This window comes from Erinaceus europaeus, chromosome 9 (assembly GCF_950295315.1).
Source record: "Erinaceus europaeus chromosome 9, mEriEur2.1, whole genome shotgun sequence".
Classification (NCBI taxonomy): domain Eukaryota; kingdom Metazoa; phylum Chordata; class Mammalia; order Eulipotyphla; family Erinaceidae; genus Erinaceus; species Erinaceus europaeus.
In genome coordinates this window covers 110,144,837-110,160,242 of record NC_080170.1, presented here as the reverse complement: position 1 = coordinate 110,160,242, position 15,406 = coordinate 110,144,837, and the positions used below count along the sequence as shown (strand labels likewise).

The 15,406-nt window shown below is 42.1% G+C and overlaps 1 long non-coding RNA gene across 1 annotated transcript in view; it reads left to right on the top strand.

The window, feature by feature from the left end:
- The window catches only part of LOC132540253 (uncharacterized), a 32,712-nt gene extending 22,380 nt beyond the window's left edge, over positions 1 to 10,332 (top strand). The window contains exons 2-3 of the long non-coding RNA XR_009551459.1: positions 5,992 to 6,117; positions 10,118 to 10,332. This is a non-coding gene — a long non-coding RNA (uncharacterized LOC132540253). The remainder of the gene's footprint in view (positions 1 to 5,991; positions 6,118 to 10,117) is intronic.
- The last annotated feature ends 5,074 nt before the right edge of the window (positions 10,333 to 15,406 follow it).

The following is a 15,406-nucleotide window of genomic DNA, read 5'->3' as shown; positions in this document are numbered from 1 at the left end:
AGAAAGATAGACACCTGCAGACCTGCTTTACGACCTGTGAAGCGGCTCCCCTGCAGGTGGGGAGCCGGGGGCACGAACCGGGATCCTTGCACTTCATGCCACATGTGCTTAACCTGCTGCGCTACCCCCCGACTCCCTCATTTCTTTTCTTTGTTTTATTTTATTTTATTTTTCCTGAGCAGTCAGTCACCTATATTCCCAATTCTATATGTAGAACAAGAAGATGTATTTCTCTAGAAGAAGAAACTGTTAAAGGATATTTGCAAATAACAAGAAATCTATAACAGTGTTGTTTGGAAACCAAAAGAAAAAAAAGTCGAGAGTTTAAACACAATCTCTGTGGGTTCAAGGTACAAATCTCTAGGTAGAGGTTCCATGAGCCAAATTCTATTCCATTTTGACTATCCAAATGGACAGCGTCAGTCTCCTTCCCTGTGAGCGCTTGGGCAGGAACTGAGTGTCCACTTTCAGGGGTTCCTAAGAGAAGATTTCATGCTGACTAGGAATTACCCCAACCATCTTCAAGTCTCTGCTTATTTGTCAATCTCAAGGACACTTGCTCTGACCTCTTAGACTCTTAAGGCTTCGAGAACTTCCTCTGTTCCACTCACCAGTTTCCATTATTGGTATAATAATCTGGCTTGTGCTTGACCCCTCAGCTAGCCTGTAAAAGCAGCACCATGCTGCTTTTTTTTGCATGTGTCCAGGCCATGGAGCCTCAGTGGTTGGAACCAGTGGGGACTCCCTTTTTATGTGCTGAGTGGAGGATGACAGAGGATCTGAGTTATCACGTGCATATGTGCCTTGTAAACTGCTGGTGATAATTACTCTTTAAAAATAAAATACTGAGGTATAAAACAGAGCAGAAAAAAGGTACAGGAAGTAGTTGTAAATACTACCAGACATTTAGGGAGAACCGAATTTGATTCTATACTTCCTGGGAATTAAATCCAAAAGAGAACGTATCAGGTTACTGAATTATGGTGCCCTAATGGGACAAAATTTGTGAAGTTCCTTGTAGAAGTCAAGTTTTCCTAATGATGTCTTAAAATAAGACTGCTGTTTCCTCCCAGTTAATGCTTAAGCATGAGCAAATCTCACCTAACATTAGAGAGGAAAAGGAAAGAAAGCTTCTGATCTCTCATTCCTCTACAGTTCATAGCAGTCTTGTTTCTGCCCTGCCCACTCAAATTGCTGGCTTGAAGGGCAATAGTAAATCTCATCCGATTATCTCTGCTCCAGTCTTTCTTTCCTTGAGTTGTGTTTCTTTTACAAACAAAACAAACAAAAAAAATTTCCCACCAGAGTTCTTGCTGAAGCTTAGTATCTACTCAGCTTCTCTACTCCTGGCAGCCATTTCTTCCTTCCTTTTCTCTCTCTCTCTTCCTTCCTTCTTTCCTTCCTTCTTCTATTTTTTTTTAAATAAAGGGTGAAAGAGATGTAAAGTGGGATAGAGATAGCTTCTTTTCTATTGTTTATTTACTTTTATTGAGGAGCAATGGTTTATAGTAAATACAGTCATTAATACACGTAAATGTTCTCACTTTTTTGTGTTTTTTATTATTTATTTATTTATTTATTTGTTTATTTATTTATTTATAATGTCCCTTGGTCTATACTCCCAGAGGGATAAAGAATAGGAAAGCTATCAAGGGAGGTTTTCGGATACGAAGTTCTGGTGGTGGGAATTGTGTGTTGTATCCCTTTTATCCTATGGTTTTTGTCAGTGTTTCCTTTTTATAAATAAAAATTTAAAAAAAAAAGATAGCTTCTATACTAATCAGGAACTCCAATGTGGTAGCCCAAGGCTCAACCATCATGCATCATTATACATGCTAACATGTGTACTCTACTAGGTGAGGTAACTGCCAGCCACTCTGCTTCAAAATTATCTTTGCCACCAGAATTATTTCTGGAGCTTGGTGTCTGCATAGCTTCACTGTCCTAGTGGCCATACTACTTACTTACTTACTTACTTACTTACTTACTTACTTACTTACTTCCTCTTTCTTCCTTCCTTCCTTCCTTCCTTCCTTTCTTTCTTTCTTTCTTTCTTTCTTTCTTTCTCTCTGCTTTCATCTCTCTCTTTCTTTTTTTCTGACATAGGGTAGAGACAGAAAGGGAGGGGAAAGAGAGAGAAGAGGAGAAGTATGAATAGCACTGCTTCACCACTCGTGCCTCAATCTTTATTATTGACACTCCATGATTATTTGAAACTCTTTACTAGATCATGTCCCTTGGCTCTGTGTCACCAAACTGCACTAATTTTCTTTCTATCTTCCTATGTGCTCTTTTAAACATTATCTTTTTTTAGGAACACTTGAGCTCTGTTTCTCTATACTATGTTGACCTTACTTGTCTGTTTTCTTTTTAAATTTCTTTATTGGGGGATTAATGGTTTACAGTAAAATCCAGTAGTTTGTACATGCATAACATTTATCAGTTTTCTACATAACAATTCAATGCCCACGAGATCCTCCTCTGCCATCATGTTCCAGGACCTGAACACCCCCACCCCCACCCCAGGGTCTTTTACTTTGGTGCAACACACCAACTCCAGTCCAAGTTCTGCTTTGTGTTTTCCCTTCCTTAGGTTCTTAACATCAATGTCTTTGACCCTCTCCTTTTCTCACTTTTCCTAGGAAGCATTACTTACATGAGTGACTTTAATCACTCTCTGGGCTCTAATGACCCCTACTTTTAAATCTTCAGATTGGATTACATCTGAGTTTCAGTACCACCTATTTAACTTCCTTGTGTACATGCCCCTTCTGCTCAGCTGGCTCCAAGTTAAATCAGCTTTTCTTCCTTGTAACCATTTATCTCTCATGTGTCTACCATCTCAGTGACATGCCCTACCTTTCATCTACTTATTCAAGACAGAACTTTTTAAAAAATGATTTAATAATGATTGACAAGATTGTGGGATGAGAGGGGGTACAATTCTATATAATTCCCACCACCAGAGTTCCACATTCCATCCTGTCTATTGGAAGGATCCCTATTCTTTATCCCTCTGGGAGTATGGACCAAAGATATTTATGAGATGCAGAATGTGGGAGGTCTGGCTTCTGTAATTGCTTCTCTACTGGACATGGGCATTGACAGGTCAGTCGTAGTTGCAGCCTGTTTCTGTCTTTCCCTAGTGGGCTAGGACTATGGGGAGGTAGGGTTCCAGGATACATTGGTGAGGCTGTCTGCCCAGGGAAGTCAGGTCGGCGTAATGGTAGCATCAGCAACTTGGTGGCAGAATATTGGAGCTGGAGGGTTGACATCCCAGGCCTGGCACAGGGCAGAACTTTTTAACTCCTTCCTTAGGCTAACTTCTATTTCCCCCATCGGCCACCCCCCAAATCCTATCTGGGACTCTGATTCCTAAATGCCCTGCCTACCTGTCTTGGTCATCGCATGTTCTACCAGCCCTCTTATCCCTCTCCCCTTATACTCCATTTGCTGTTCTCATCTAGATATTTGTTCAACAAGTATCAATAGAAGCTTAGAGTCCTTTGGTGATAGTGGCCAGGTAAAAATTCCTCCACCAGTACCCCTAGCCTTCCACCATAGCACCAAGTTGCCCCCACCAGCTATCACCTTCCAATGCTGGACTATTAGTCCTGAGAAATGGCTCACTGAGAGTAAGCATTTACCCAGCTCTGAGTCCCAAAGCCACATGCAAGGTGCTATGCCACCAGAATTCAAGGGCTGTGGCATTTATTCTCTGTCTGTCCCTCTCTGTCTGAAAAATAAATGACCTGACAAGATCTCAATCCCATAAGGGGAAAAAAAGACAAAGATCTGTGTACGTTTCATATCATTCATAATAGACTTTGGTCATTGTTTTTGTGTGTATATAGTTGTAGTCATCTTTAAAAATATAATTATCATTATTATTTTTTGAGACAGAGAGAAATTGGGAAGGGAAGGGGAGACAGAGATAGAGAAAGTTAGAGAGACACCTGCTGCCTTCTTCACCACTCCTGAAGCTTTCCCTATAGGTGGGAATCAGAGGACTTGAGCCTGTACTAAATGTACTGTGAGTGCTTAACTAGGTGTACAACTACCTGATTAAATAATTGTTTTTAGCTTATTTTTTTAAAATAAGTTTTACTTGGGGTGGGGTACCAAACATCTCTCTGTATATGTGATGCTGAGGATTGAACTCAGGGCTTCATGTATGAAATTCTGGTACCCTACCAGCTTCTCAACCTCCAGGGCTGCCTTTTAGCCTATCTTAAAGCAGAAGCAGTCAAACTGTCTCTAAGTCTTTGTGAGAACTATGGTGGTGATCATTGAGGGAGTAAGGGCACAGAATTTTGGTGGTGGATGTTACGTGAAACTATACCCTGTAATCTTACAATCTGATAAATTACTATTAGTCACAAATGAAAAAAAATGGTTTGAAAAAATGAATTGAAACAATCTTTCTGTAGGGAAGTTGTAAGAGCAAAAGAAAAACTTAAGTCACATCAATGGATGTTGCAGCCTTCGAGTAGACAAAGATAACTAAGATATTGTGACTAATTTGTAATATCCAAAGAAGACAAGATGACTTTGTAACACAAGTAAAAAAGTGCTAAGTCCTGCGAGGAAGGGATTAGCAAAGTGCACTGGGGCCTTAGGAGGAAGTGAGATTTGTTTTCAGTCAAAGGGATCTGATGAGGTTAAGGGTGAAAAGGAGTTGGCTTTGACATGGAAAGGTAGGTGTTCAGGATACTGATATGGAATAAAGAGCCTTTGAAACAGAGGACAGTATAGGCACACCTGCAATTTACTAGAAAGCAAGATTAAATGAAGCCATGTCCAGGGACCGGCTGATAAAAGTGCAGCCAAGTCCCTTCAAGAAGGTGCCAAGTCCTTTCTGGTCTGGAATGCATTGATAATTGGGACATTATGCTTAGAGAATGCAAATTGACATTCTGCCGTCATCCCTCTTGGAATAGAAACCCAGATCCTTTAAAGTAATTAGCACCAATTTGGAGCATGTGTGCAAAAATAAATCACAAGTGTCCAAAAACAGATACATTGAGTTCAATGATTACGAAGCAAACGTCCTTATTAGCTCCGCCTACATAAACAAAAATCAGAAGCAATTAGCCTTTAAAAATCGAAGAGACAGGAGAGTTCACAGTTCCCTGGAAAATTATCATTTATACAAATGTCCACAATGATGACTCTCTGCTTGACCTTCCTGACCTCAGTCCTGTCATTTCAATATCTAAAGGACCAGTTTTCTTTCCTGAGGGTGAGGAGGGAGCAGCACTGTTTGAGGCATGTTGTTGAGGTTGAAGTGGAGAGGTGTGTGACTTCAAGCAAACAGTCTGGTCGGGCTCCAGTACCTCTGTCTGACTCTTCATTGTGCTTCAACCCATGCTCTGCCTGGCCAAGAAGAGGCTTTGCTATGGACATCTACAGACTTGCCTTTGTAAATCCAGCCTCACAGACGGGTGTTGGCCATTGCCACCAAGATACCTGCTCACTTGGTGACAGCACCAGTGGTCTACGCTGGAGAAGCACAGCAGTTCTCATGAGCTCACTGGTGCACACTTTGAAGAGAGGAAAGTGTCAGCTCCTCTGGGGCATGATGGGCCTTGGTTGGGGATATGGTTAGAATGGGGAGAACATAGAGCACCCAAGGGGCTTAGGTAGAGATGTGGGGATGTCTGATGTAACGCAAAGAAGTGGCAGCCGGCTCAATGGGACTCAGCCCCATCTTGTGTGAACTTGACCAGGTCACCTATTGGGAGTCTCTTTCCCCATGCTGAGTAGAGACTGAACTGGGTCATTGCCTTGATTTATTCCACACAGGGTTTTGCCCCCTCAAAGTCTTTTATCTGCCCCTATCCTCCCACTTGCTTAGAAAGATATAACGAGTGGTAGTTTGAATGAGGACAGTGTAGGATTTAAATGAGTTTTCTATTTCTCATTTATGAAATATGTGAAAATATGCCTCATATTTCCTTCCTTGAAACTGTCTGGCTTTTGTGAACATAGGGCCATCACAGAAGATACAGAAGAGTCAGAAGAGAGGAGACTGGCAGAGCCCATGGGCTAACTGTTACTCCAAGAAGCAGACATCATATTGAAAGCTGAATGAACCTTGACATAATTAAGGAAGAGGTATTTGCTCCAAGCATCATATTAATGAGAACGATGATTCAACTTCTTTGTTCTAAATCCTCTTTCTGCCATGCCTTTCATATCTGGCTATAGGAAATGTGAGCTGAAATCAGGGTTTAGAGATCAATGAACAGGCATCAACTTTAAATAAAAATATCAGTAAACGCTGGTGAGAGTGGATTAAACCATTGACCAGCTTTCTTTCTTTCTTTCTTTCTTTCTTTCTTTCTTTCTTTCTTTCTTTCTCTTTTTTAGCCTTCATTTTTTAATTTGTTATCTTTTTGTAGTTACCACATTGGCCTGACCACCTTGCACATTCACAAATATTTTTTTTGTTGCTATTGCAGTTAAGAATTCAATTATCTCCTATGCTTCAAATCTTCCTGCCTGCCCATCATTCTAGATTTCACGTCATGTTGCTCATACTTCTCTATAGCAGTCTGTCAAGTGTCTTCGATTTTCACATGCAAAGACCTCTTTCTTCTGTGAAGCAATAAACTCTTTGAGCATTAGGAACACCTCTGTGTTCCATTTCCAAGCCTAGATATGTTTCTTATTTGAAAAAGAAAAAGAAAAAAACTGAATGAAAGACAGAGGCACTCCATCTATAACTGGATTCTGCCTTCAAGGTCCCTCAAATCCATGATATGAAGACCCGTCTAGCTGTAGTTTCCACTTCGTCCTTCATAAGGAGTCAGGAAGTCAGAGTGTCAGCAGATCTGTCTTGATTACTTGAGTCCCTAGCCTTATGTCCTCTAGCACTCATCCATGGCCACTCTGGGTGGTGGGTTCCTTGGGCTGGAGACCCTGCCTTGGTGTCAGAGATGGGAGGAAGAGCAAGAAGCCAAGCCTACACTTCAGGTTGCCAGCCTCAGCGGGAGGGCCTCCTGGAGCCAAACCCCCACTGGCATTGGCATCAGTACCGGTCAGCCTGGCCCCTGGGAGGGGACCCTGGTCAGGGTCAGTCGTCAGGCATGGCAGCCAAAACAATTTTGGATAGAGTCAGACTATTTTGCCCAGAGGTGTGGAGGAGAAAGAAAAAGGAGTGGCAGATAATTTAAAAATAAAACACCTTTTGAATTTTATACCACAGTACAAGCGTGAGTGCAAAGAGCAAGCATCCAATGTTGGGGAATGTTGGGGGGTGGCTCAGTTCCTGGGGGCGGGGAGTAAGAGGATGACTGTGTGCCCTGGATGAGAGGAAGAGTCTGGGGTGACTGCATGGGAGATTGTGAGGAAGGATTCAAAGCAAGGAGATGTGGGGAGGCAGGGGAGACAGAAAGGCAAGGGGGAAGAAAGGAAGGTTCAGATGAGAAAAAGGTAGACACAGACAGGGAGAGAACATCTGAACCAGCATGGGAAGGAAAAAGAAATCTCTGGAGAGATGGGAGGAGTGGGGGAGCAATAAAGGGCACACTCCCAGCACACTGGCAGCCAAACGCTTACCTGGCCTGTTCAGCTCAGGAAACCTTCCTTTGTGAGCCTGGCACGAAGAAGATCTGTACACAGAGGAAAATGTGCCGACTCCTGCCCAGGGCCTGTTGGAGGATAGAAACAGATCAATTAGCCTGGGTGGGGCTCCAGGCCTGGCACTGCCAATTCTCCACGTCCAGCCAGGCCAGGCCAGGCCAAGGACTCTCACATGATCATTAAGCTATTAAAGGGCCATCAGCTTCAGGGCAGAATTAATTAGCCTTTTAGCCTGCATAAAGCCCTCTTCCTGTGTCCACATCACTCTGCTGGCCTGGTCGCCACTCTTCTGCCAGGTCCAGCCTTAGACTCAGTCAGACCTCTCCCTCTGGGCATAGAAAAAGATGGCCATTCAGGCATCTAAACAGGCTCTGAGGACCCTCTGGAGGGCCTGGTACATCTCATTGGCAGAATGAAGACTGTGGGTGGAGCCGGAGCCATCAGGAGCAGAATGTTCCCACAGACCTTGAGCCACTGGCCACCCATTATAGGGAGAAAGCATTCAGCTCCAAAAAGGAGCTCTGAAATCAAAGCTAGACAAAAGGTGGATTCATTAACTCATACAGTCGCAGCATTTGCAACAATTCTGAGCATATACAATGCGGGGTGCACTGTATTAGAAACCGCGGACACAGAGCTAAGCCAACAGGCTTGCAGCCCTCAGGGGAAGGGGATGGTGAACTTGCTTTCTTTCCCCAACCTGACACAAGGATACACAGGCTGTATTCACAGCAGGGAAAGGAATGTGACTAAGTCTATTTCAAGGACAAGCAAGGATTCAAATTTCTGAGCATATCCTTAAAGTTTCAGTATCATCCAGCAGGCAGAGAAAGCAATGAGAGCATAGACCTGGAGAGGGAGAGGAGAAGTCAGAGCATGTAGGTGTGAGGACAGAAGCCCCTGAAGATGGTGGTGACAGGCAGTAGATGACAGGCTTGGAAGGAGATAAGGGTAGAATGGAAGCAGGGTCCATCCTAGAACAGGCAAACACAAATGTGCAGAGATACCCAACATTTTAGGTAGAAACAAACTTGATCTAAGACATCTTTTCTCATGACAATTTTTATTTGTATATGTATTCAAGTAAACTTCATTGAAGTGTTCCTGGGATTGAGTGTAGAGGAAAGGGGATTTTAAAGTAACTCAATTTCAAATTCAATATAAAATTCTTCTTAAGGGACCTACTAGGATGTTTTTACCTGACGCCGTTTCGGTGGTTTTTCTGTCTTTTTCCCGTCTACTGTCTCATCCATCCTTTGCCAGTACCTCAAGGCATAGTAAATTTTCTCTGTTGGGTCCCCTCTAGGGAATGGTAGGTAATCAGAGAACAAAAGAGCCTTCTATTTGCCTAGATCTGTCTTCCTCAGAAGGCAGGTGTTAGCTTGCTTATATTTGAAAAAGTTCTAAATGCACCAAAATATAAAAAATCACCCTTATGCAGTTCTTTTTTAAAAAATTACATAATGAAGTGAAAAGTTTTCTCCTTCAGCCTGTTAACATTTATCAGTCAAGCTATTTTCCTAAGTTAAATCAGATACATCTCTCTCCCTCTGCATTTATATACATGTACACGCACACACATATTTATAGAAAAAGAAATTATGCCTTACATATTGATCAGATTTTTAATTTAAAAATATATTGTGAAAAATGTTCTTACTCTATACCTCATGTGCAGTCTAGTCCACAGACCAGATATATCATAAGTTTTTTTTCAAGTGTCTAGTTTTTGATGGATACTGATGATGATTTGACCTATTTGCTTTTCTTTTTTTTAAATTTTATTTATTTATTCCCTTTTGTTGCCCTTGTTGTTTTATTGCTGTAGTTATTATTGTTGTCGTCATTGTTGGATAGGACAGAGAGAAATGGAGAGAGGAGGGGAAGACAGAGAGGAGGAGAGAAAGATAGACACCTGCAGACCTGCTTCACCACCTGTGAAGCGACTCCCCTGCAGGTGGGGAGCCAGTGTTCAAACCGGGATCATTATGCCGGTCCTTGTGCTTTGTGCCACCTGTGCTTAACCCGCTGCGCTACAGCCCGACTCCCAACCTATTTGCTTTCCCAAGTGATGCTGTTGCAAACATCCTTCACATGAACCCCTAAGTAGTTTCGCCATCATTTCCACAGGAGGGAATCCTAACAGTCCTGTAGTTATGAAGCAGATGGCAGCTCACTGCCCCAAAATGGCAGCTCAAAATTAAATGGCTGAACCAATGAATTGTCACATTTTCAGTCTTACCACAGAGCATACTGTTCATTCAAAAAGGCAATGCAAGTTTGTACTCCAGCAGACAATTGAATGAGGGCACTTCTTCCTCAAGCACTGGGACATCCCTGTCATTTGAAGGGCTAGGGGGTGACATAGAGAGGAGGATTAGCAATTATCTGATTCTAATACATACCCGGGTATTGGCACGGGTGACACCAAGAGTTCAGATCTGTAGTCCCTATGTAATAAGATAAAGCATCTCAAATATGAAATACCATTTAACTGCTCAATAATATTGGATGTTAACTCTCTTTTCAGCCACCAGTTTCCAGATGCCAGCATGATGCCAACCAGACTTCCCTGGACAGATGACCCCACCAATGTGTCCTGGAGCTCCACTTCCCCAGAGCCCCACCCTACTAGGGAAAGAGAGAGGCAAACTGGGAGTATGGATCGACTAGTCAACGCCCATGTTCAGCGGGGAAGCAATTTCAGAAGCCAGACCTTCCACCTTCTGCATTCCACAGTCACCTTGGGTCCATATTCCCAGAGGGATAGAGAATGGAAAAGCTATCAGGGGAGGGGGGATGGGATATAGAGATCTGGTGGTGGGAATTGTATGGAGTTGTACCCCTCCTATCCTACGGTTTTGTTAATGTCTCCTTTTTTAAAATAAATAAATAAACAAACAAATAAATAAAATAATGTTGACTATTGCTGATATTAATGCTCACTACCACAACAGAGACCTGTCAGAAATGTTATTTTACTTTATTTAGATGGACACAGGAAGGTGACCAGGCAAAGAGAGAGACAGAAAGAGAGAGCACATGCAGTACTGAAACTTCCTTCAATTCAGTGGGGTCTGTGCTCAGACTCAGGATGTGTATATGGCAGATCAGTGCACTATCCATATATAACTGTTTTGCCAGCCCCAGAAACTCTTAACAACTGATGCAGCATGAACTGATGGACTAGAAAGGAGAGATAACAGAGCAAGGAGATTCTAGGGGACTTCTAGGCTGTGTGTAATATCCCTTCTCTGTGTTCTCTCACCAGTCTGTATCTGCCTCTTCTCAACTTTAATTTTAATTTGGAGATTCATTGTGCACCTATCCCTGGAGGACAAGTGAGAGGATATGCTCTGATCACCTATTGGCTAAAATGCTGTCACCTTGAAATATCCAAAAGGTATGTAATGTGATAAACTTCCACTCTTGAGTTTCTGTCCTTCTACTGTCTTAGTGCCTACATATTACCAAGGAGAATCTACTATTATGCCATAAACTATTGTCTGATTTTTTTTTCCCCCGATGGGTCTTTTTTCCCCTCAATTATGTTGCAAGATTTTTAAGTAGGAGTTTTATCTTAAACTTCTTTTGTCATCTCCTCCACAATGACAATGGCTGTATTGAGGCCCAAGGATAATCAATATGGACAAGGAACGAAAGCACAATGGGACAGGGTTTGGGGGAGACTTAAGAAAACCAGTCCTTTCGTTTTAAAGTAGCATGCCTCAAATTCTGGTTGATTAAATCACATGTGGATGCTTATCAAAAAGTCATCTTCACCTTTATTAGTGTATATGCTGCTGATACGAGCACAAAAATGCCCTTTTTACCGTTGCGAAGTGCTGAACTCAGAACAAGAGCCCATGCAACACTCTTCAAGAACAAGTTGAATAGGCTCAAGAGGAAAGTCTGGGGAAGTGGGACTGTAGAAGGTAACAGTCACTGGCAGAATTTGGCCCCCAAATCTAGGACTTTTCAATCAATATGCATGACTTTCAGAACTCCTATTTTAATCGGTGAAACGGAAATGAAATTCCAATGTAGCTTTTAGTTAAAAAAACAAATTACAAGTGGTATATGATATTCATGCATACCATTTCCTCTGAAATTCTTTTTAAGAATTGAAGAAAATAACCATATAGCATACTGGAAAGAACACAAATCTAGGCGTCCAGAGATTTAGTTTTATGCCCTAAAATTATCACCTAGTAACTGAATGATCAAAAGAAGTCCATTTTCCTATCTTATTTTATTTCACTCATAAAAAGACTGAAAGAGATGATTCTATGTAAACTTACCTTTAACCCCAATAAAGAAATGAGTCCATAACTCCCTAATTAATGTTGAGGACTCATACTTATATATGCATATTCACCCAACATCTCTGTGCAAATATTTACTGAACTCCTACCACATAGGAATGCTATAGCCATATGAGCTGAGCTCTGGGAGGTATTCAACCTCAACATCTTGGATAAATTCTGATCTTTTCCTTCTCTCTTAATCTCTTCAACTTCAACTAATTCCCTGTGTCTACTCTTTCTGCAAGTCTGCCTCTGTGCTCTCCTCTCCATATTCTAACTCCATCACACTTATTCCAACTTCACAGATTTCACTGGAGTCCTTGCAAAAAAATTTTCAAGTAGTCTCCAAGCACTGATAATGTTCCTCTCTACCCACAATACTTAAGATTCCCAAGGTCTTGTCCAGTCTTACATTTTAGTCAATATGTTTGATGATTTATTGTGTGTCAGCTCTGTGCCTGGAGCCCTGAGGGGTGTTAGGTCTAGAAAAGAAGACAAGAAAAATGAAAAGATGCATACAACATGAAGGGGAACAGTGTTGCTGGAGGGACCCCAAGGTGTTAGGTTTATTCCTTTCCCCTCATAAAGACTTTTCCCTCTGGGGTCAGGCGGTAAAGCAGTGGGTTAAGCGCAAGTGGCCCAAAGCGCAAGGACAGGCGTAAGCCTCCCCACGGGCAGGGGAGCTGCTTCACAAGCGGTGAAGCAGGTCTTCAGGTGTCTTTCTCTCCCAGTCTCTGTATCCCCCTCCTCTCCATTTCTCTCTGTCCTATCAACAAGGACAACATCAATAGCAACAATAATAACTACAACAATAAAACAAGGGCAACAAAAAGGGAATAAGTAAATAAATATTTTAAAAATGACTTTCTCCTCAGGGAGTCAGGGGGTAGCACAGTGGGTTAATCGCACGTGGCACAAAGTGCAAGGTGTAAAGATGCCAGTTCAAGCCTCCAGGTCCCCACCAGCAGGGGAGTCGCTTCACAGGCTGTGAAGCAGGTCTGCAGGTATCTCTCTTTCTCTCCCCCTCTCTGTCTTCCCCTCCTCTCTCCATTTCTCTCTGTCCTATCTAACAATGATGACATCAACAACAACAACAATAATAACTACTACAACAATGGAAAACAACAAGGGCAACAAAAGGGAAAATAAATAAATAAATAAATATAAAAAAATTTTAAAAATACTTTCTCCTCAAATCTTTCCTCTCTCATGCACCTCTGAACACCATTTTTCATGCTTCTTTTATCTGCGCTTGTCTCTTCCCTTGATCAGACTATGAACTCCTTCCTGAATCTGATCAAGCCAAACCAATATTTTGTTGCTAGGCAGTAGTAGTATACCCATTTGAGGGCACATGTTTCAGTGTGCAAGGATCTATGTTCTAGCCTCCATTCCTTGTCTGCAGGGGGGAATACTTCCTGAACAGTAAAGCAGTGCTACAAGCCCCCCTCTCTCTTCATCTCTTTCTCTCTCTCCCTCCTTCTCTTCCACTCTATCTCAACCTTTCCTCTTGACGTCTATCTTTATCCAACAAATAAAATATTTTTTAAAGCACAGTCTTTTAAAAAAAGCTATCATTTCAAGTCATAAACCTTGAATAGCTCCCTTTTTCTCATCTGAGGAAGTCTAAGCTTCCACATTCAAAGCCATTGAGTCTCACTGTCTCTCCAATTAATTCTCATGCTCGATCCACATCCAGTCTTACCTCACTCTAAACCCTTTTCTTCTCATACCAATGTCACCTCTAGAATCTCATCCTTTATGTCTATACCAGTTTGAAAACACCCAATGCTTTCCCATTCACTGTCTTATTCTCTCTTCAGGTTCGAGTTTAAATTATATTCTTTCCAAGAATGATGGTAGAGAATTAGATCCACCCACTCAGAATTAATTTTCACCTGCTCCCAAATACTTCTTGTAGCAAATGTTCTAACACATGTGTCTTCGGCAGAGATTTTGTGAACCTTTCTTCTTGTCTGTTTTCCACATTGTGAGCTCTTGGGGAGAAGTGTCCACGTTGTCTGGGCTTTTGGCACTTAGTTTAACTCTGTCCTGAGCAGTTGACATATGCCAGGGATTGCTCAGGTTTTGTGACATTTCATCCTCACAGCAGACCAGGAAACTTGGCTCAGAGAGAAGCCAAGTAATCTGCCTAAGGCACCAGCAGGTGGGTGATACAATTTAGATTTGAACACAGATGCTGCTTAGGGTTACACTTAGGCTTCCCTATCAGGAGTCACAATACATGCTGAGTGGTTTGGGAAGTGGAGAACAAGTTGCAGATATACTTAACAAGTATTAGCTGATCACCTAGGGATATTTCTGTTGTTGTTGTTCTGAAGGTTTTTGAACAAGTTGACATCTGATCTGACTCTTGAAAACAGAATAGGAATCTGACTTTAAAAAAAAAGAGGGGTAGATAATTCTAACACAAGAATAGCATTTAAGCAGAGTCCCCTGTAGAGTGGATATAGGGTATTTGGGGAGAGAAGATGGTGACTGTCTACTGATTCACTTCCTGAGGCAGGCTGTAAACCATGGGTAAGGAGACCTCTTGATGTCCCTCAGGGATGTGTCTCTGTACCCCGTCTCAGAGTTTAACACAGAGCACAAGTTGCATGAATATTTTGTATGGATCCATCCACTCAGTACTTATAATCTAAGCAATTATTATTATTATTTGCATTCATGGAATTTTCAACTCATTCTTGGACCAGAATGCTGAACTCACTCCCCAGTTGCTTCTGTAAAGTTTTCAGAGCCCAAACCAAAAAACTCTGTGGCCCTGAAAGTGAAACCTTCAGTACCTAGAAAGTTTCACTGACCAACCAACTGGGCTTTACTGACTGAGTAAAACACAAACATTAAACACAACAGCCTGTCTAACCCAGGAAAAATCAAATATGAGAAAAGAAATTCAGTTCCAAGAAATCTGAGTGTTTTCAGTAATGAGCCTCCTGCAAGGAAACCCAAGGGTTTGGTCAGTGTGGGTTTCATTTCCAGTAGAGCGCTCTGCCCTTGGGCTCCATCAGAAGGGACAGCCCTTTCAGCAGCTGTGTTGGGGCCTGGCCTGAGGCATAGGGGCCACTGAAACAGCATTGGTGAAGCTCTTTTCATGTCTGGTTGGTTTGCCTCACACCCAGTCCTCTCTGCTCATATTAGGATGAGCTGAAAGCAGGCCTGTGTCTATGAGCACATTTGGATCACAACATTTGTTGAATCAGTGAGTCAGAAAATGGCTCAAAATTGGGCAACTGAGTGGGGAATTTAGAATGATGATGTGGAAAATGCTTCCAACATGGGGCAGGAAAAACAGCCTGTTCCTTATCCTCCAAAAAATAGCTGGGTGATGTGTGTGTTTGTGTGTGTGTGTGTGTGTGTGTGTGTGTGTGATCTCTTTTCTTTGGGCCTCAGTTTCCCCTTTCAACACTGACATACTTGGGCTGTCTTCATTATGGTGGGAAGGGAGGCGCAATGTATGTAAAATGTGAATGTCCCTATGTGTGTGGGAC